Below are 13,947 nucleotides of genomic sequence, written 5' to 3'. Positions count from 1 at the left end.
TAGGGTTCAGATTTTCGTCAATGCAACCTAACACTCATTTAAGCAGAAAATATAACTCAGGGCATCAAAATATTAGTCTGAAAAGACTTTGCAGCCTTGCCACACCAAGCAAAATGTATCAACTGTGGTACAATTTCATTTTTTGACAAAAATTCTGATATTGGAAAAATTGCATTGAATGGTACACTACATGAGCATGGCATCAGCGTTAAATAGGTTAAAAGTCAGGAAAACCTAATAATTTTTAGCTACAACTGTTAAAATGTTGGTGCATTCAAAGACAAATGCAACAGATTGAGACATTTAACCACTTTCCTTCCAATCTTTAGCTTCTCGGGGATTTGGACAACATTCCCATTTAGGTCAATGCAGTACATAGAGCCATATATGCAAGAAACAAAAAGTGCAGAAAACATTAAAATATCACTTTTCCTGAATATCACTTCTGTCCTAAAGCACAGCCATGCCATCAAACATCCTCTATGTTTTCTAATAATAAAACCCTAACCCTAGCTAAGGGTTTGGGGAGTTAGGGTTAGGGTTCAGATTTTCGTCAATGCAACCTAACACTCATTTAAGCATAAAATATTACTCAGGGTATCAAAATATTAGTCTGAAAAGACTTTACAGCCTTGCCACACCAAGCAAAATCTATCAACTGTGGTACAATTTCATTTTTTGACAAGAATTCTGCTATTGGAAAAATTGCATTGAATGGTACACTACATGAGCATGGCATCAGCGTTAAATAGGTTAAAAGTCAGGACAACCTAATCATTTTTAGCTACAACTGTTAAAATGTTGGTGCATTCAAAGACAAATGCAACAGATTGAGACATTTAACCACTTTCCTTCCAATCTTTAGCTTCTCGGGGATTTGGACAACATTCCCATTTAGGTCAATGCAGTACATAGAGCCATATATGCAAGAAACAAAAAGTGCAGAAAACATTAAAATATCACTTTTCCTGAATATCACTTCTGTCCTAAAGCACAGCCATGCCATCAAACATCCTCTATGTTTTCTAATAATAAAACCCTAACCCTAGCTAAGGGTTTGGGGAGTTAGGGTTAGGGTTCAGATTTTCGTCAATGCAACCTAACACTCATTTAAGCAGAAAATATAACTCAGGGTATCAAAATATTAGTCTGAAAAGACTTTACAGCCTTGCCACACCAAGCAAAATCTATCAACTGTGGTACAATTTCATTTTTTGACAAGAATTCTGCTATTGGAAAAATTGCATTGAATGGTACACTACATGAGCATGGCATCAGCGTTAAATAGGTTAAAAGTCAGGACAACCTAATCATTTTTAGCTACAACTGTTAAAATGTCGGTGCATTCAAAGACAAATGCAACAGATTGAGACATTTAACCACTTTCCTTCCAATCTTTAGCTTCTCGGGGATTTGGACAACATTCCCATTTAGGTCAATGCAGTACATAGAGCCATATATGCAAGAAATAAAAAGTGCAGAAAACATTAAAATATCACTTTTCCTGAATATCACTTCTGTCCTAAAGCACAGCCATGCCATCAAACATCCTCTATGTTTTCTAATAATAAAACCCTAACCCTAGCTAAGGGTTTGGGGAGTTAGGGTTAGGGTTCAGATTTTCGTCAATGCAACCTAACACTCATTTAAGCAGAAAATATAACTCAGGGCATCAAAATATTAGTCTGAAAAGACTTTGCAGCCTTGCCACACCAAGCAAAATGTATCAACTGTGGTACAATTTCATTTTTTGACAAAAATTCTGATATTGGAAAAATTGCATTGAATGGTACACTACATGAGCATGGCATCAGCGTTAAATAGGTGAAAAGTCAGGAAAACCTAATAATTTTTAGCTACAACTGTTAAAATGTTGGTGCATTCAAAGACAAATGCAACAGATTGAGACATTTAACCACTTTCCTTCCAATCTTTAGCTTCTCGGGGATTTGGACAACATTCCCATTTAGGTCAATGCAGTACATAGAGCCATATATGCAAGAAACAAAAAGTGCAGAAAACATTAAAATATCACTTTTCCTGAATATCACTTCTGTCCTAAAGCACAGCCATGCCATCAAACATCCTCTATGTTTTCTAATAATAAAACCCTAACCCTAGCTAAGGGTTTGGGGAGTTAGGGTTAGGGTTCAGATTTTCGTCAATGCAACCTAACACTCATTTAAGCAGAAAATATAACTCAGGGCATCAAAATATTAGTCTGAAAAGACTTTGCAGCCTTGCCACACCAAGCAAAATGTATCAACTGTGATACAATTTCATTTTTTGACAAGAATTCTGCTATTGGAAAAATTGCATTGAATGGTACACTACATGATCATGGCATCAGCGTTAAATAGGTTAAAAGTCAGGAAAACCTAATAATTTTTACCTACAACAGTTAAGATGTCGGTGCATTCAAAGACAAATGCAACAGATTGAGACATTTAACCACTTTCCTTCCAATCTTTAGCTTCTCGGGGATTTGGACAACATTCCCATTTAGGTCAATGCAGTACATAGAGCCACATATGCAAGAAACAAAAAGTGCAGAAAACATTAAAATATCACTTTTCCTGAATATCACTTCTGTCCTAAAGCACAGCCATGCCATCAAACATCCTCTATGTTTTCTAATAATAAAACCCTAACCCTAGCTAAGGGTTTGGGGAGTTAGGGTTAGGGTTCAGATTTTCGTCAATGCAACCTAACACTCATTTAAGCAGAAAATATAACTCAGGGCATCAAAACATTAGTCTGAAAAGACTTTGCAGCCTTGCCACACCAAGCAAAATCTATCAACTGTGGTACAATTTCATTTTTTGACAAGAATTCTGCTATTGGAAAAATTGCATTGAATGGTACACTACATGAGCATGGCATCAGCGTTAAATAGGTTAAAAGTCAGGACAACCTAATAATTTTTAGCTACAACTGTTAAAATGTCGGTGCATTCAAAGACAAATGCAACAGATTGAGACATTTAACCACTTTCCTTCCAATCTTTAGCTTCTCGGGGATTTGGACAACATTCCCATTTAGGTCAATGCAGTACATAGAGCCATATATGCAAGAAACAAAAAGTGCAGAAAACATTAAAATATCACTTTTCCTGAATATCACTTCTGTCCTAAAACACAGCCATGCCATCAAACATCCTCTATGTTTTCTAATAATAAAACCCTAACCCTAGCTAAGGGTTTGGGGAGTTAGGGTTAGGGTTCAGATTTTCGTCAAAAGCAACCTAACACTCATTTAAGCAGAAAATATAACTCAGGGCATCAAAATATTAGTCTGAAAAGACTTTGCAGCCTTGCCACACCAAGCAAAATGTATCAACTGTGGTACAATTTCATTTTTTGACAAGAATTCTGCTATTGGAAAAATTGCATTGAATGGTACACTACATGAGCATGGCATCAGCGTTAAATAGGTTAAAAGTCAGGACAACCTAATAATTTTTAGCTACAGATGCAGCCATTCAAAATGCGTGAGGTATTTCGCGGCATACCCCGGTGGGCGTGTCACAGTATCACGCGGTATGACGCAGTTAACGTGGTGTCACGTGGTTAACTATCCGGCGTCGCCTTGTAAAACCGCCAGGGGGAGCTTAACCTCTCATGTACAGCATTTGAGCCTTTAATTTTGAACTGTGTATTACAGCATGTTAATCATCAGTCATTAAAATGTTGGTATATTTTATGAAAGCAAGATTGCTCAGTTGGACAAAAGTACACAGCCTACCTTTATCATAAATATTTATGCATCAAAGCCTTTACTGAAGATATTACTAATAGTATTAATAATGGATGACTTTAGACAAGCTGTATACTCAAAGTATAATTTCTTTAGCACATTTGTACAAGCACTTGGAATCTGTCCAAGCCATACTTTGTCAGGCATTTTGTTTTACTTCAACGGGCATAAAAACTTCCTTGCTTTTAACAGGGCGTTTCATAATTTCTAACTACGAAAATGATTTAAAATGCGACACTTATCATTCAACTAGAGCTTAAAATATCACAAGGATCCTCAAGAGCACAGCAAAGAGTGTATTAAAAGACACTTGTATTTATCAACGCTTTCTTTTCCGTATACCAGATTTTATGGAACCACTTCAGAGGGGTGTCAGCCAGTCAGATTCCAGGATTCGGCACTTTAAAGGAAAAATACACACCGGTATTCCATTTCTCCCTAACGATTTTAAGCATCGAAGTATTTAACTAGCATGTGAAATAGCGTGTGAAAAAGTGGTAGTTTTAAGCTTTTCTGCTAATATAATATGGAATCGATATTGATTTAAATCGTGTTCTGATTTAAATCGCAAACGCGTGTTTAATTATATGTGTTTTTTAATCATAATCAGGCTAATGCAACATAAATTGATACAGTATCTTTGTCTTCTAAGCATCTTAATAAACTTTCAGCATAGCTTTCTACCCGTCAAGATTTATATTTCTTGGGATTTTGGGATCAAACGTGGAAGGATTAGATTATAATCGTTTTTATTTGTCAAATACGTGATTGTATTTCTGAATGTTATGTGACACCTACAGTAGTTCACTGCTTTAAATACATCGAATTAAGAAAGTTATGTGTAGCACTTTAGATCTTTTTTCTGAACCAGGGAAAATCTGATCATGTTTCTCTATAACAATAATAAAAAAAACTTTATTTTACATATCGCCTTTAAAAGTGGCATCTCAAAGCAATACAGTAGATCGAAAAACAGTTAAAAGGGACCAGATTAAATACCAGACAATCGCAAACGCATTTTCAATAAAATTATTTTATTCATTCAGCAGTTTGTGAGAGGAACATCCAGCAGGGAGAGACACACACACCGGTTTTCATTGACAAAATTGTTTTTTTTCAATTCCTTTTGTCTAACAGGAATGTTTTGTTTGTGGACAAACTGTTAGACAAGAGGAAAAGACCGCCTCCTCCTACGAAGCATTAATCGCGTATCTAAGGAAAATTGCAGTATACCTTTGTTCATGCACATCATTATACAGTACAGTATCTCAATTTGTATTTCGATAAAAAAAATCGTTTGCCCAGCCACTACTGTTGTTATTGTTTTTATCCTGTAAAGCGTTTTCTTTTTCTGCGTTTTCCATTTCCTTTTTCTGATCACTCGCTTTCTGGATACACATCTCACCTGTCCTGTTCTTTGTTTTCCTGGTTTGCTGATTATGCCTGCTGCGGTCCACTCCTACCCTCACACCTAAAGAATACTATTTTAAATTTCTTGGCGCAGTTCATTAACCCTTGTATGTGCTGTCCGCGCCCAAAATGCAATTAAAAAAAAGTAAAAAACCGCGCTCAAAATGCAATTTAGAGCTTAATAAGATACACTCCACAGGCAAAATTAAAGACAAAATTAAAGACGATTAAAATCTGTAATCTTTCCACTTGTACTGTGAGTCATCGGACAGTTTCTGCTTTGTGTAAGGATGGTGAGAAAGCTGTGTTCAATGTATTTAAGGGACTCAGAAGTAAAAGAAGATGCTTCATATTGCGTGACTAATTTTAAAAACCAAGTTATAAATGCAGACGCTCCCTCGGTGCCGCGCCGGGTGTAAATATCAAAGTATACATTCCCAACAAGAATTGTACCCATCTGTCAAACAAATAAAACACCTTGAATTGAATTGAGGGAGAGATGGGGGTAGTGGGACAGAGATACTGTAGACAGACTCAAGGCAAATAAGATACTTATGGGTACGCAGGCATTCACGACAGCAACATACGAAACGTTTGCACGTACTGTATAGTTAAGTTATTACTTGGTTTTCAAAGTGCAACGAAATACAATATTGTTGTTGCTGCTGTTCTGGTTGTTTTTATCCCGTAAAGCGTTTTGAGAAGCCACCTTTAAAGGCGATATATACTGTAAAACCACTGATTCTTATGGAATGTGCTCCGCAGGAGATTCAAATTTTTATTTATTTATTTTTTAATCGCGTATCTTAGGAAATCTCAGTATAACTTTGTTCATGAACAGTGGCATGTTACATTATCATTCGTTTTTTTAACAAGGCTCGCCAGCTAATGTGAATCGAAACCTGTCTTGCTAGCTTTTAAAGTCGTGCATGTGTAAACTGTACTAGAGGGCATGCAAGTTACTCTGCCCCTTTCAGCGGCAGGGAGTCCCTCTGCTGCAACACACAGCAGACAGAACGGGAGACTATTGCCTTTCATATCTGACACCAGTGAAGTAAAAGGGGTGTCTAAAGGGGTGATTTTAGACCACATTTTAGTTACTTTATTTTGTTTACTTTTAACATTTCTGTAATTTACAGTAGATGTCACAATAGAAGCCCGAAGCCTATTATACTCAGTCTAGCCTTGGATCCTCTGAGTCCCTTGACTCAGTTATTGCATATTAATTTCTTGAGATACGCGATTCCATATTATATTCCCTTTTAATCAAATTCTAAAAGTATGCTTGTTGACTCCGGTATCGCGTTACTTAAAGACTTCGATGCTTAAAATGTTTAGGGAGAAATGGAATACTGGTGTGTATGTTTTCTTTAAAGTACCGAGACCAGCCATATACTGAACGTTTAAGTTCCAAAATTAATATCGTTTATGGACTTCACACGCGTTGCAGTATGCTCCTATTCTTTTTATGCTCAGGCACTAAAATCTCCCTTCTGCTTTGTGTAAGGATGGTATCAAGAGCAATCTTAAGTGGTGAGAAAGCTGTGTTCAATGTATTTAAGGGACTCAAAAGTAAAAGAAGATGCTTCATATTGCTTGACTAATTTTAAAAACCAAGTTATAAATGCAGACGCTCCCTCGGTGCCGCGCCGGGTGTAAATATCAAAGTATACATTCCCAACAAGAATTGTACCCATCTGTCATGCAAATAAAACACCTTGAATTGAATTGAGGGAGAGATGGGGGTAGTGGGACAGAGATACTGTAGACAGACTCAAGGCAAATAAGATACTTATGGGTACGCAGACATTCACGACAGCAACATACGAAACGTTTGCACGTACTGTATAGTTAAGTTATTACTTGGTTTTCAAAGTGCAACGAAATACAATATTGTTGTTGCTGCTGTTCTGGTTGTTTTTATCCCGTAAAGCGTTTTGAGAAGCCACCTTTAAAGGCGATATATACTGTAAAACCACTGATTCTTATGGAATGTGTTCCGCGGGAGATTCAAATTTTTATTTATTTATTTTTTAATCGCGTATCTTAGGAAATCTCAGTATAACTTTGTTCATGAACAGTGGCATGTTACATTATCATTCGTTTTTTTAACAAGGCTCGCCAGCTAATGTGAATCGAAACCTGTCTTGCTAGCTTTTAAAGTCGTGCATGTGTAAACTGTACTAGAGGGCATGCAAGTTACTCTGCCCCTTTCAGCGGCAGGGAGTCCCTCTGCTGCAACACACAGCAGACAGAACGGGAGACTATTGCCTTTCATATCTGACACCAGTGAAGTAAAAGGGGTGTCTAAAGGGGTGATTTTAGACCACATTTTAGTTACTTTATTTTGTTTACTTTTAACATTTCTGTAATTTACAGTAGATGTCACAATAGAAGCCCGAAGCCTATTATACTCAGTCTAGCCTTGGATCCTCTGAGTCCCTTGACTCAGTTATTGCATATTAATTTCTTGAGATACGCGATTCCATATTATATTCCCTTTTAATCAAATTCTAAAAGTATGCTTGTTGACTCCGGTATCGCGTTACTTAAAGACTTCGATGCTTAAAATGTTTAGGGAGAAATGGAATACTGGTGTGTATGTTTTCTTTAAAGTACCGAGACCAGCCATATACTGAACGTTTAAGTTCCAAAATTAATATCGTTTATGGACTTCACACGCGTTGCAGTATGCTCCTATTCTTTTTATGCTCAGGCACTAAAATCTCCCTTCTGCTTTGTGTAAGGATGGTATCAAGAGCAATCTTAAGTGGTGAGAAAGCTGTGTTCAATGTATTTAAGGGACTCAAAAGTAAAAGAAGATGCTTCATATTGCTTGACTAATTTTAAAAACCAAGTTATAAATGCAGACGCTCCCTCGGTGCGCTGCTCTGGTGCGCCGGCTGTTACACAGTGCCTGTCTGCCGTAAGCGTTACAATATACATACCCAACACTGCTTGTACCCATCTGTCATGCAAATAAAACACCTTGAATTGAATTGAATTGAGGGGAGAGGGGGGGAATACTAAAGCCAATACTGGCTCAATACCCTCAATGGGCTTTGACGTGCTAATGCGTTGGTTTAACAGTCCGGGTGTGGCAGGCTTCCAATGTCAACTCGACTCGATTGGAAGACAATGAACGTATTTTAGCCCTAAATGAATTAATAGCAAACATGGTTTACATAAAATACATTTTTCCAAGAAAGTTTATAATAATACGATCTATAGTTGAAATCTGAGCCTACTTTAAAAATAAAGGAAAAGCATTTTCAGAGAGTAATCATGCTGTGTTTATGTAGAAAAAGCGATTAGGTTTACGAGCAATCTAATTACCTATTCGCTTAAAACGCTATTAAAAATTTACTCTGTTGCACACACACACACAATAGAAGCAGGCACCGCTGTCAGAAGGGAAGATATGTTCAAAATATCGCAAATATCGATCATGTTGCGATATTTTGAAATATAAAAGTCAATTGATTGTCCATAATATCGCTATTCTATTTTTTCGAAGAAATGTTTGTTAAAAGAAAAGACCAGCACCAGCTGGATTCGAAAACACAACCTGTCAGCTGGTAGTCACGTCTACAAGACAGCTCACATGAACAGGCAGGCGAAACAGCCCTACACAGCCCTGTCGCAGCACACGAATACCATTATTAAATTCTTTAGATACGCGATTCCATATTATATTCCCTTTTAATCAAATTCTAAAAGTATGCTTGTTGACTCCGGTATCGCGTTAGTTAAAGACTTCGAAGCTTAAAATGTTTAGGGAGAAATGGAATACTGGTGTGTATTTTTTTCTTTAAAGTACCAAGACCAGCTATACACTGTATGTTTATGTTCCAAAATTAATATCGTTTATGACCTTCACACGCGTTACAGTATGCTCCTATTCTTTTTATGCTCAGCTACTAAGATTTCCCTTCAGTGGTAAAATTCAATACCTACAACGGGCACAGCAAAGACGTTTACTGTCTTTCTACGACAGACCAACGGACCACGAGTGCCCCTGTCGGTCAACCAATCACGTACTGCGGTGCCCCGCGTCATCTTGCGTCATACTGAGCGACGTCACCTGCGGTACGTGTCTGTAACGCGCACTTTGAATGGCTGCATCTGTACAACTGTTAAAATGTCGGTGCATTCAAAGACAAATGCAAAAGATTGAGTCATTTAACCACTTTCCTTCCAATCTTTAGCTTCTCGGGGATTTGGACAACACTCCCATTTAGGTCAATGCAGTACATAGAGCCATATATGCAAGAAACAAAAAGTGCAGAAAACATTAAAATATCACTTTTCCTGAATATCACTTCTGTCCTAAAACACAGCCATGCCATCAAACATCCTCTATGTTTTCTAGTAATAAAACCCTAACCCTAGCTAAGGGTTTGGGGAGTTAGGGTTAGGGTTCAGATTTTCGTCAATGCAACCTAACACTCATTTAAGCAGAAAATATAACTCAGGGCATTAAAATATTAGTCTGAAAAGACTTTGCAGCCTTGCCACACCAAGCAAAATGTATCAACTGTGGTACAATTTCATTTTTTGACAAGAATTCTGCTACTGGAAAAATTGCATTGAATGGTACACTACATGAGCATGGCATCAGCGTTAAATAGGTTAAAAGTCAGGACAACCTAATAATTTTTAGCTACAACTGTTAAAATGTCGGTGCATTCAAAGACAAATGCAACAGATTGAGACATTTAACCACTTTCCTTCCAATCTTTAGCTTCTCGGGGATTTGGACAACATTCCCATTTAGGTCAATGCAGTACATAGAGCCATATATGCAAGAAACAAAAAGTGCAGAAAACATTAAAATATCACTTTTCCTGAATATCACTTCTGTCCTAAAACACAGCTATGCCATCAAACATCCTCTATGTTTTCTAATAATAAAACCCTAACCCTAGCTAAGGGTTTGGGGAGTTAGGGTTAGGGTTCAGATTTTCGTCAATGCAACCTAACACTCATTTAAGCAGAAAATATAACTCAGGGCATCAAAACATTAGTCTGAAAAGACTTTGCAGCCTTGCCACACCAAGCAAAATGTATCAACTGTGGTACAATTTCATTTTTTGACAAGAATTCTGCTATTGGAAAAATTGCATTGAATGGTACACTACATGAGCATGGCATCAGCGTTAAATAGGTTAAAAGTCAGGAAAACCTAATAATTTTTAGCTACAACTGTTAAAATGTCGGTGAATTCAAAGACAAATGCAACAGATTGAGACATTTAACCACTTTCCTTCCAATCTTTAGCTTCTCGGGGATTTGGACAACATTCCCATTTAGGTCAAAGCAGTACATAGAGCCATATATGCAAGAAACAAAAAGTGCAGAAAACATTAAAATATCACTTTTCCTGAATATCACTTCTGTCCTAAAACACAGCCATGCCATCAAACATCCTCTATGTTTTCTAATAATAAAACCCTAACCCTAGCTAAGGGTTTGGGGAGTTAGGGTTAGGGTTCAGATTTTCGTCAATGCAACCTAACACTCCCTTAAACAGAAAATATAACTCAGGGCATCAAAATATTAGTCTGAAAAGACTTTGCAGCCTTGCCACACCAAGCAAAATGTATCAACTGTGGTACAATTTCATGTTTTGAGAAGAATTCTGCTATTGGAAAAATTGCATTGAATGGTACACTACATGAGCATGGCATCAGCGTTAAATAGGTTAAAAGTCAGGAAAACCTAATAATTTTTAGCTACAACTGTTAAAATGTCGGTGCATTCAAAGACAAATGCAACAGATTGAGACATTTAACCACTTTCCTTCCAATCTTTAGCTTCTCGGGGATTTGGACAACATTCCCATTTAGGTCAATGCAGTACATAGAGCCATATATGCAAGAAACAAAAAGTGCAGAAAACATTAAAATATCACTTTTCCTGAGTATCACTTCTGTCCTAAAACACAGCCATGCCATCAAACATCCTCTATGTTTTCTAATAATAAAACCCTAACCCTAGCTAAGGGTTTGGGGAGTTAGGGTTAGGGTTCAGATTTTCGTCAAAAGCAACCTAACACTCATTTAAGCAGAAAATATAACTCAGGGCATCAAAATATTAGTCTGAAAAGACTTTGCAGCCTTGCCACACCAAGCAAAATGTATCAACTGTGGTACAATTTCATTTTTTGACAAGAATTCTGCTATTGGAAAAATTGCATTGAATGGTACACTACATGAGCATGGCATCAGCGTTAAATAGGTTAAAAGTCAGGACAACCTAATAATTTTTAGCTACAACTGTTAAAATGTCGGTGCATTCAAAGACAAATGCAAAAGATTGAGTCATTTAACCACTTTCCTTCCAATCTTTAGCTTCTCGGGGATTTGGACAACATTCCCATTTAGGTCAATGCAGTACATAGAGCCATATATGCAAGAAACAAAAAGTGCAGAAAACATTAAAATATCACTTTTCCTGAATATCACTTCTGTCCTAAAACACAGCCATGCCATCAAACATCCTCTATGTTTTCTAGTAATAAAACCCTAACCCTAGCTAAGGGTTTGGGGAGTTAGGGTTAGGGTTCAGATTTTCGTCAATGCAACCTAACACTCATTTAAGCAGAAAATATAACTCAGGGCATTAAAATATTAGTCTGAAAAGACTTTGCAGCCTTGCCACACCAAGCAAAATGTATCAACTGTGGTACAATTTCATTTTTTGACAAGAATTCTGCTAATGGAAAAATTGCATTGAATGGTACACTACATGATCATGGCATCAGCGTTAAATAGGTTAAAAGTCAGGACAACCTAATAATTTTTAGCTACAACTGTTAAAATGTCGGTGCATTCAAAGACAAATGCAAAAGATTGAGACATTTAACCACTTTCCTTCCAATCTTTAGCTTCTCGGGCATTTGGACAACATTCCCATTTAGGTCAATGCAGTACATAGAGCCATATATGCAAGAAACAAAAAGTGCAGAAAACATTAAAATATCACTTTTCCTGAATATCACTTCTGTCCTAAAACACAGCCATGCCATCAAACATCCTCTATGTTTTCTAATAATAAAACCCTAACCCTAGCTAAGGGTTTGGGGAGTTAGGGTTAGGGTTCAGATTTTCGTCAATGCAACCTAACACTCATTTAAGCAGAAAATATAACTCAGGGCATCTAAATATTAGTCTGAAAAGACTTTGCAGCCTTGCCACACCAAGCAAAATGTATCAACTGTGGTACAATTTCATTTTTTGACAAGAATTCTGCTATTGGAAAAATTGCATTGAATGGTACACTACATGAGCATGGCATCAGCGTTAAATAGGTTAAAAGTCAGGACAACCTAATAATTTTTAGCTACAACTGTTAAAATGTCGGTGCATTCAAAGACAAATACAAAAGATTGAGACATTTAACCACTTTCCTTCCAATCTTTAGCTTCTCGGGGATTTGGACAACATTCCCATTTAGGTCAATGCAGTACATAGAGCCACATATGCAAGAAACAAAAAGTGCAGAAAACATTAAAATATCACTTTTCCTGAATATCACTTCTGTCCTAAAACACAGCCATGCCATCAAACATCCTCTATGTTTTCTAATAATAAAACCCTAACCCTAGCTAAGGGTTTGGGGAGTTAGGGTTAGGGTTCAGATTTTCGTCAATGCAACCTAACACTCATTTAAGCAGAAAATATAACTCAGGGCATCAAAACATTAGTCTGAAAAGACTTTGCAGCCTTGCCACACCAAGCAAAATGTATCAACTGTGGTACAATTTCATTTTTTGACAAGAATTCTGCTATTGGAAAAATTGCATTGAATGGTACACTACATGAGCATGGCATCAGCGTTAAATAGGTTAAAAGTCAGGAAAACCTAATAATTTTTAGCTACAACTGTTAAAATGTCGGTGCATTCAAAGACAAATGCAACAGATTGAGACATTTAACCACTTTCCTTCCAATCTTTAGCTTCTCGGGGATTTGGACAACATTCCCATTTAGGTCAATGCAGTACATAGAGCCATATATGCAAGAAACAAAAAGTGCAGAAAACATTAAAATATCACTTTTCCTGAATATCACTTCTGTCCTAAAACACAGCCATGCCATCAAACATCCTCTATGTTTTCTAATAATAAAACCCTAACCCTAGCTAAGGGTTTGGGGAGTTAGGGTTAGGGTTCAGATTTTCGTCAAAAGCAACCTAACACTCATTTAAGCAGAAAATATAACTCAGGGCATCAAAATATTAGTCTGAAAAGACGTTGCAGCCTTGCCACACCAAGCAAAATGTATCAACTGTGGTACAATTTCATTTTTTGACAAGAATTCTGCTATTGGAAAAATTGCATTGAATGGTACACTACATGAGCATGGCATCAGCGTTAAATAGGTTAAAAGTCAGGACAACCTAATCATTTTTAGCTACAACTGTTAAAATGTCGGTGCATTCAAAGACAAATGCAACAGATTGAGACATTTAACCACTTTCCTTCCAATCTTTAGCTTCTCGGGGATTTGGACAACATTCCCATTTAGGTCAATGCAGTACATAGAGCCATATATGCAAGAAATAAAAAGTGCAGAAAACATTAAAATATCACTTTTCCTGAATATCACTTCTGTCCTAAAGCACAGCCATGCCATCAAACATCCTCTATGTTTTCTAATAATAAAACCCTAACCCTAGCTAAGGGTTTGGGGAGTTAGGGTTAGGGTTCAGATTTTCGTCAATGCAACCTAACACTCATTTAAGCAGAAAATATAACTCAGGGCATCAAAATATTAG

The sequence above is a fragment of the Atractosteus spatula genome, chromosome 12, assembly GCF_055471065.1.
Source record: "Atractosteus spatula isolate fAtrSpa1 chromosome 12, fAtrSpa1.hap1, whole genome shotgun sequence".
Lineage (NCBI taxonomy): Eukaryota > Metazoa > Chordata > Actinopteri > Semionotiformes > Lepisosteidae > Atractosteus > Atractosteus spatula.
This window is presented reverse-complemented; position numbering follows the sequence as displayed.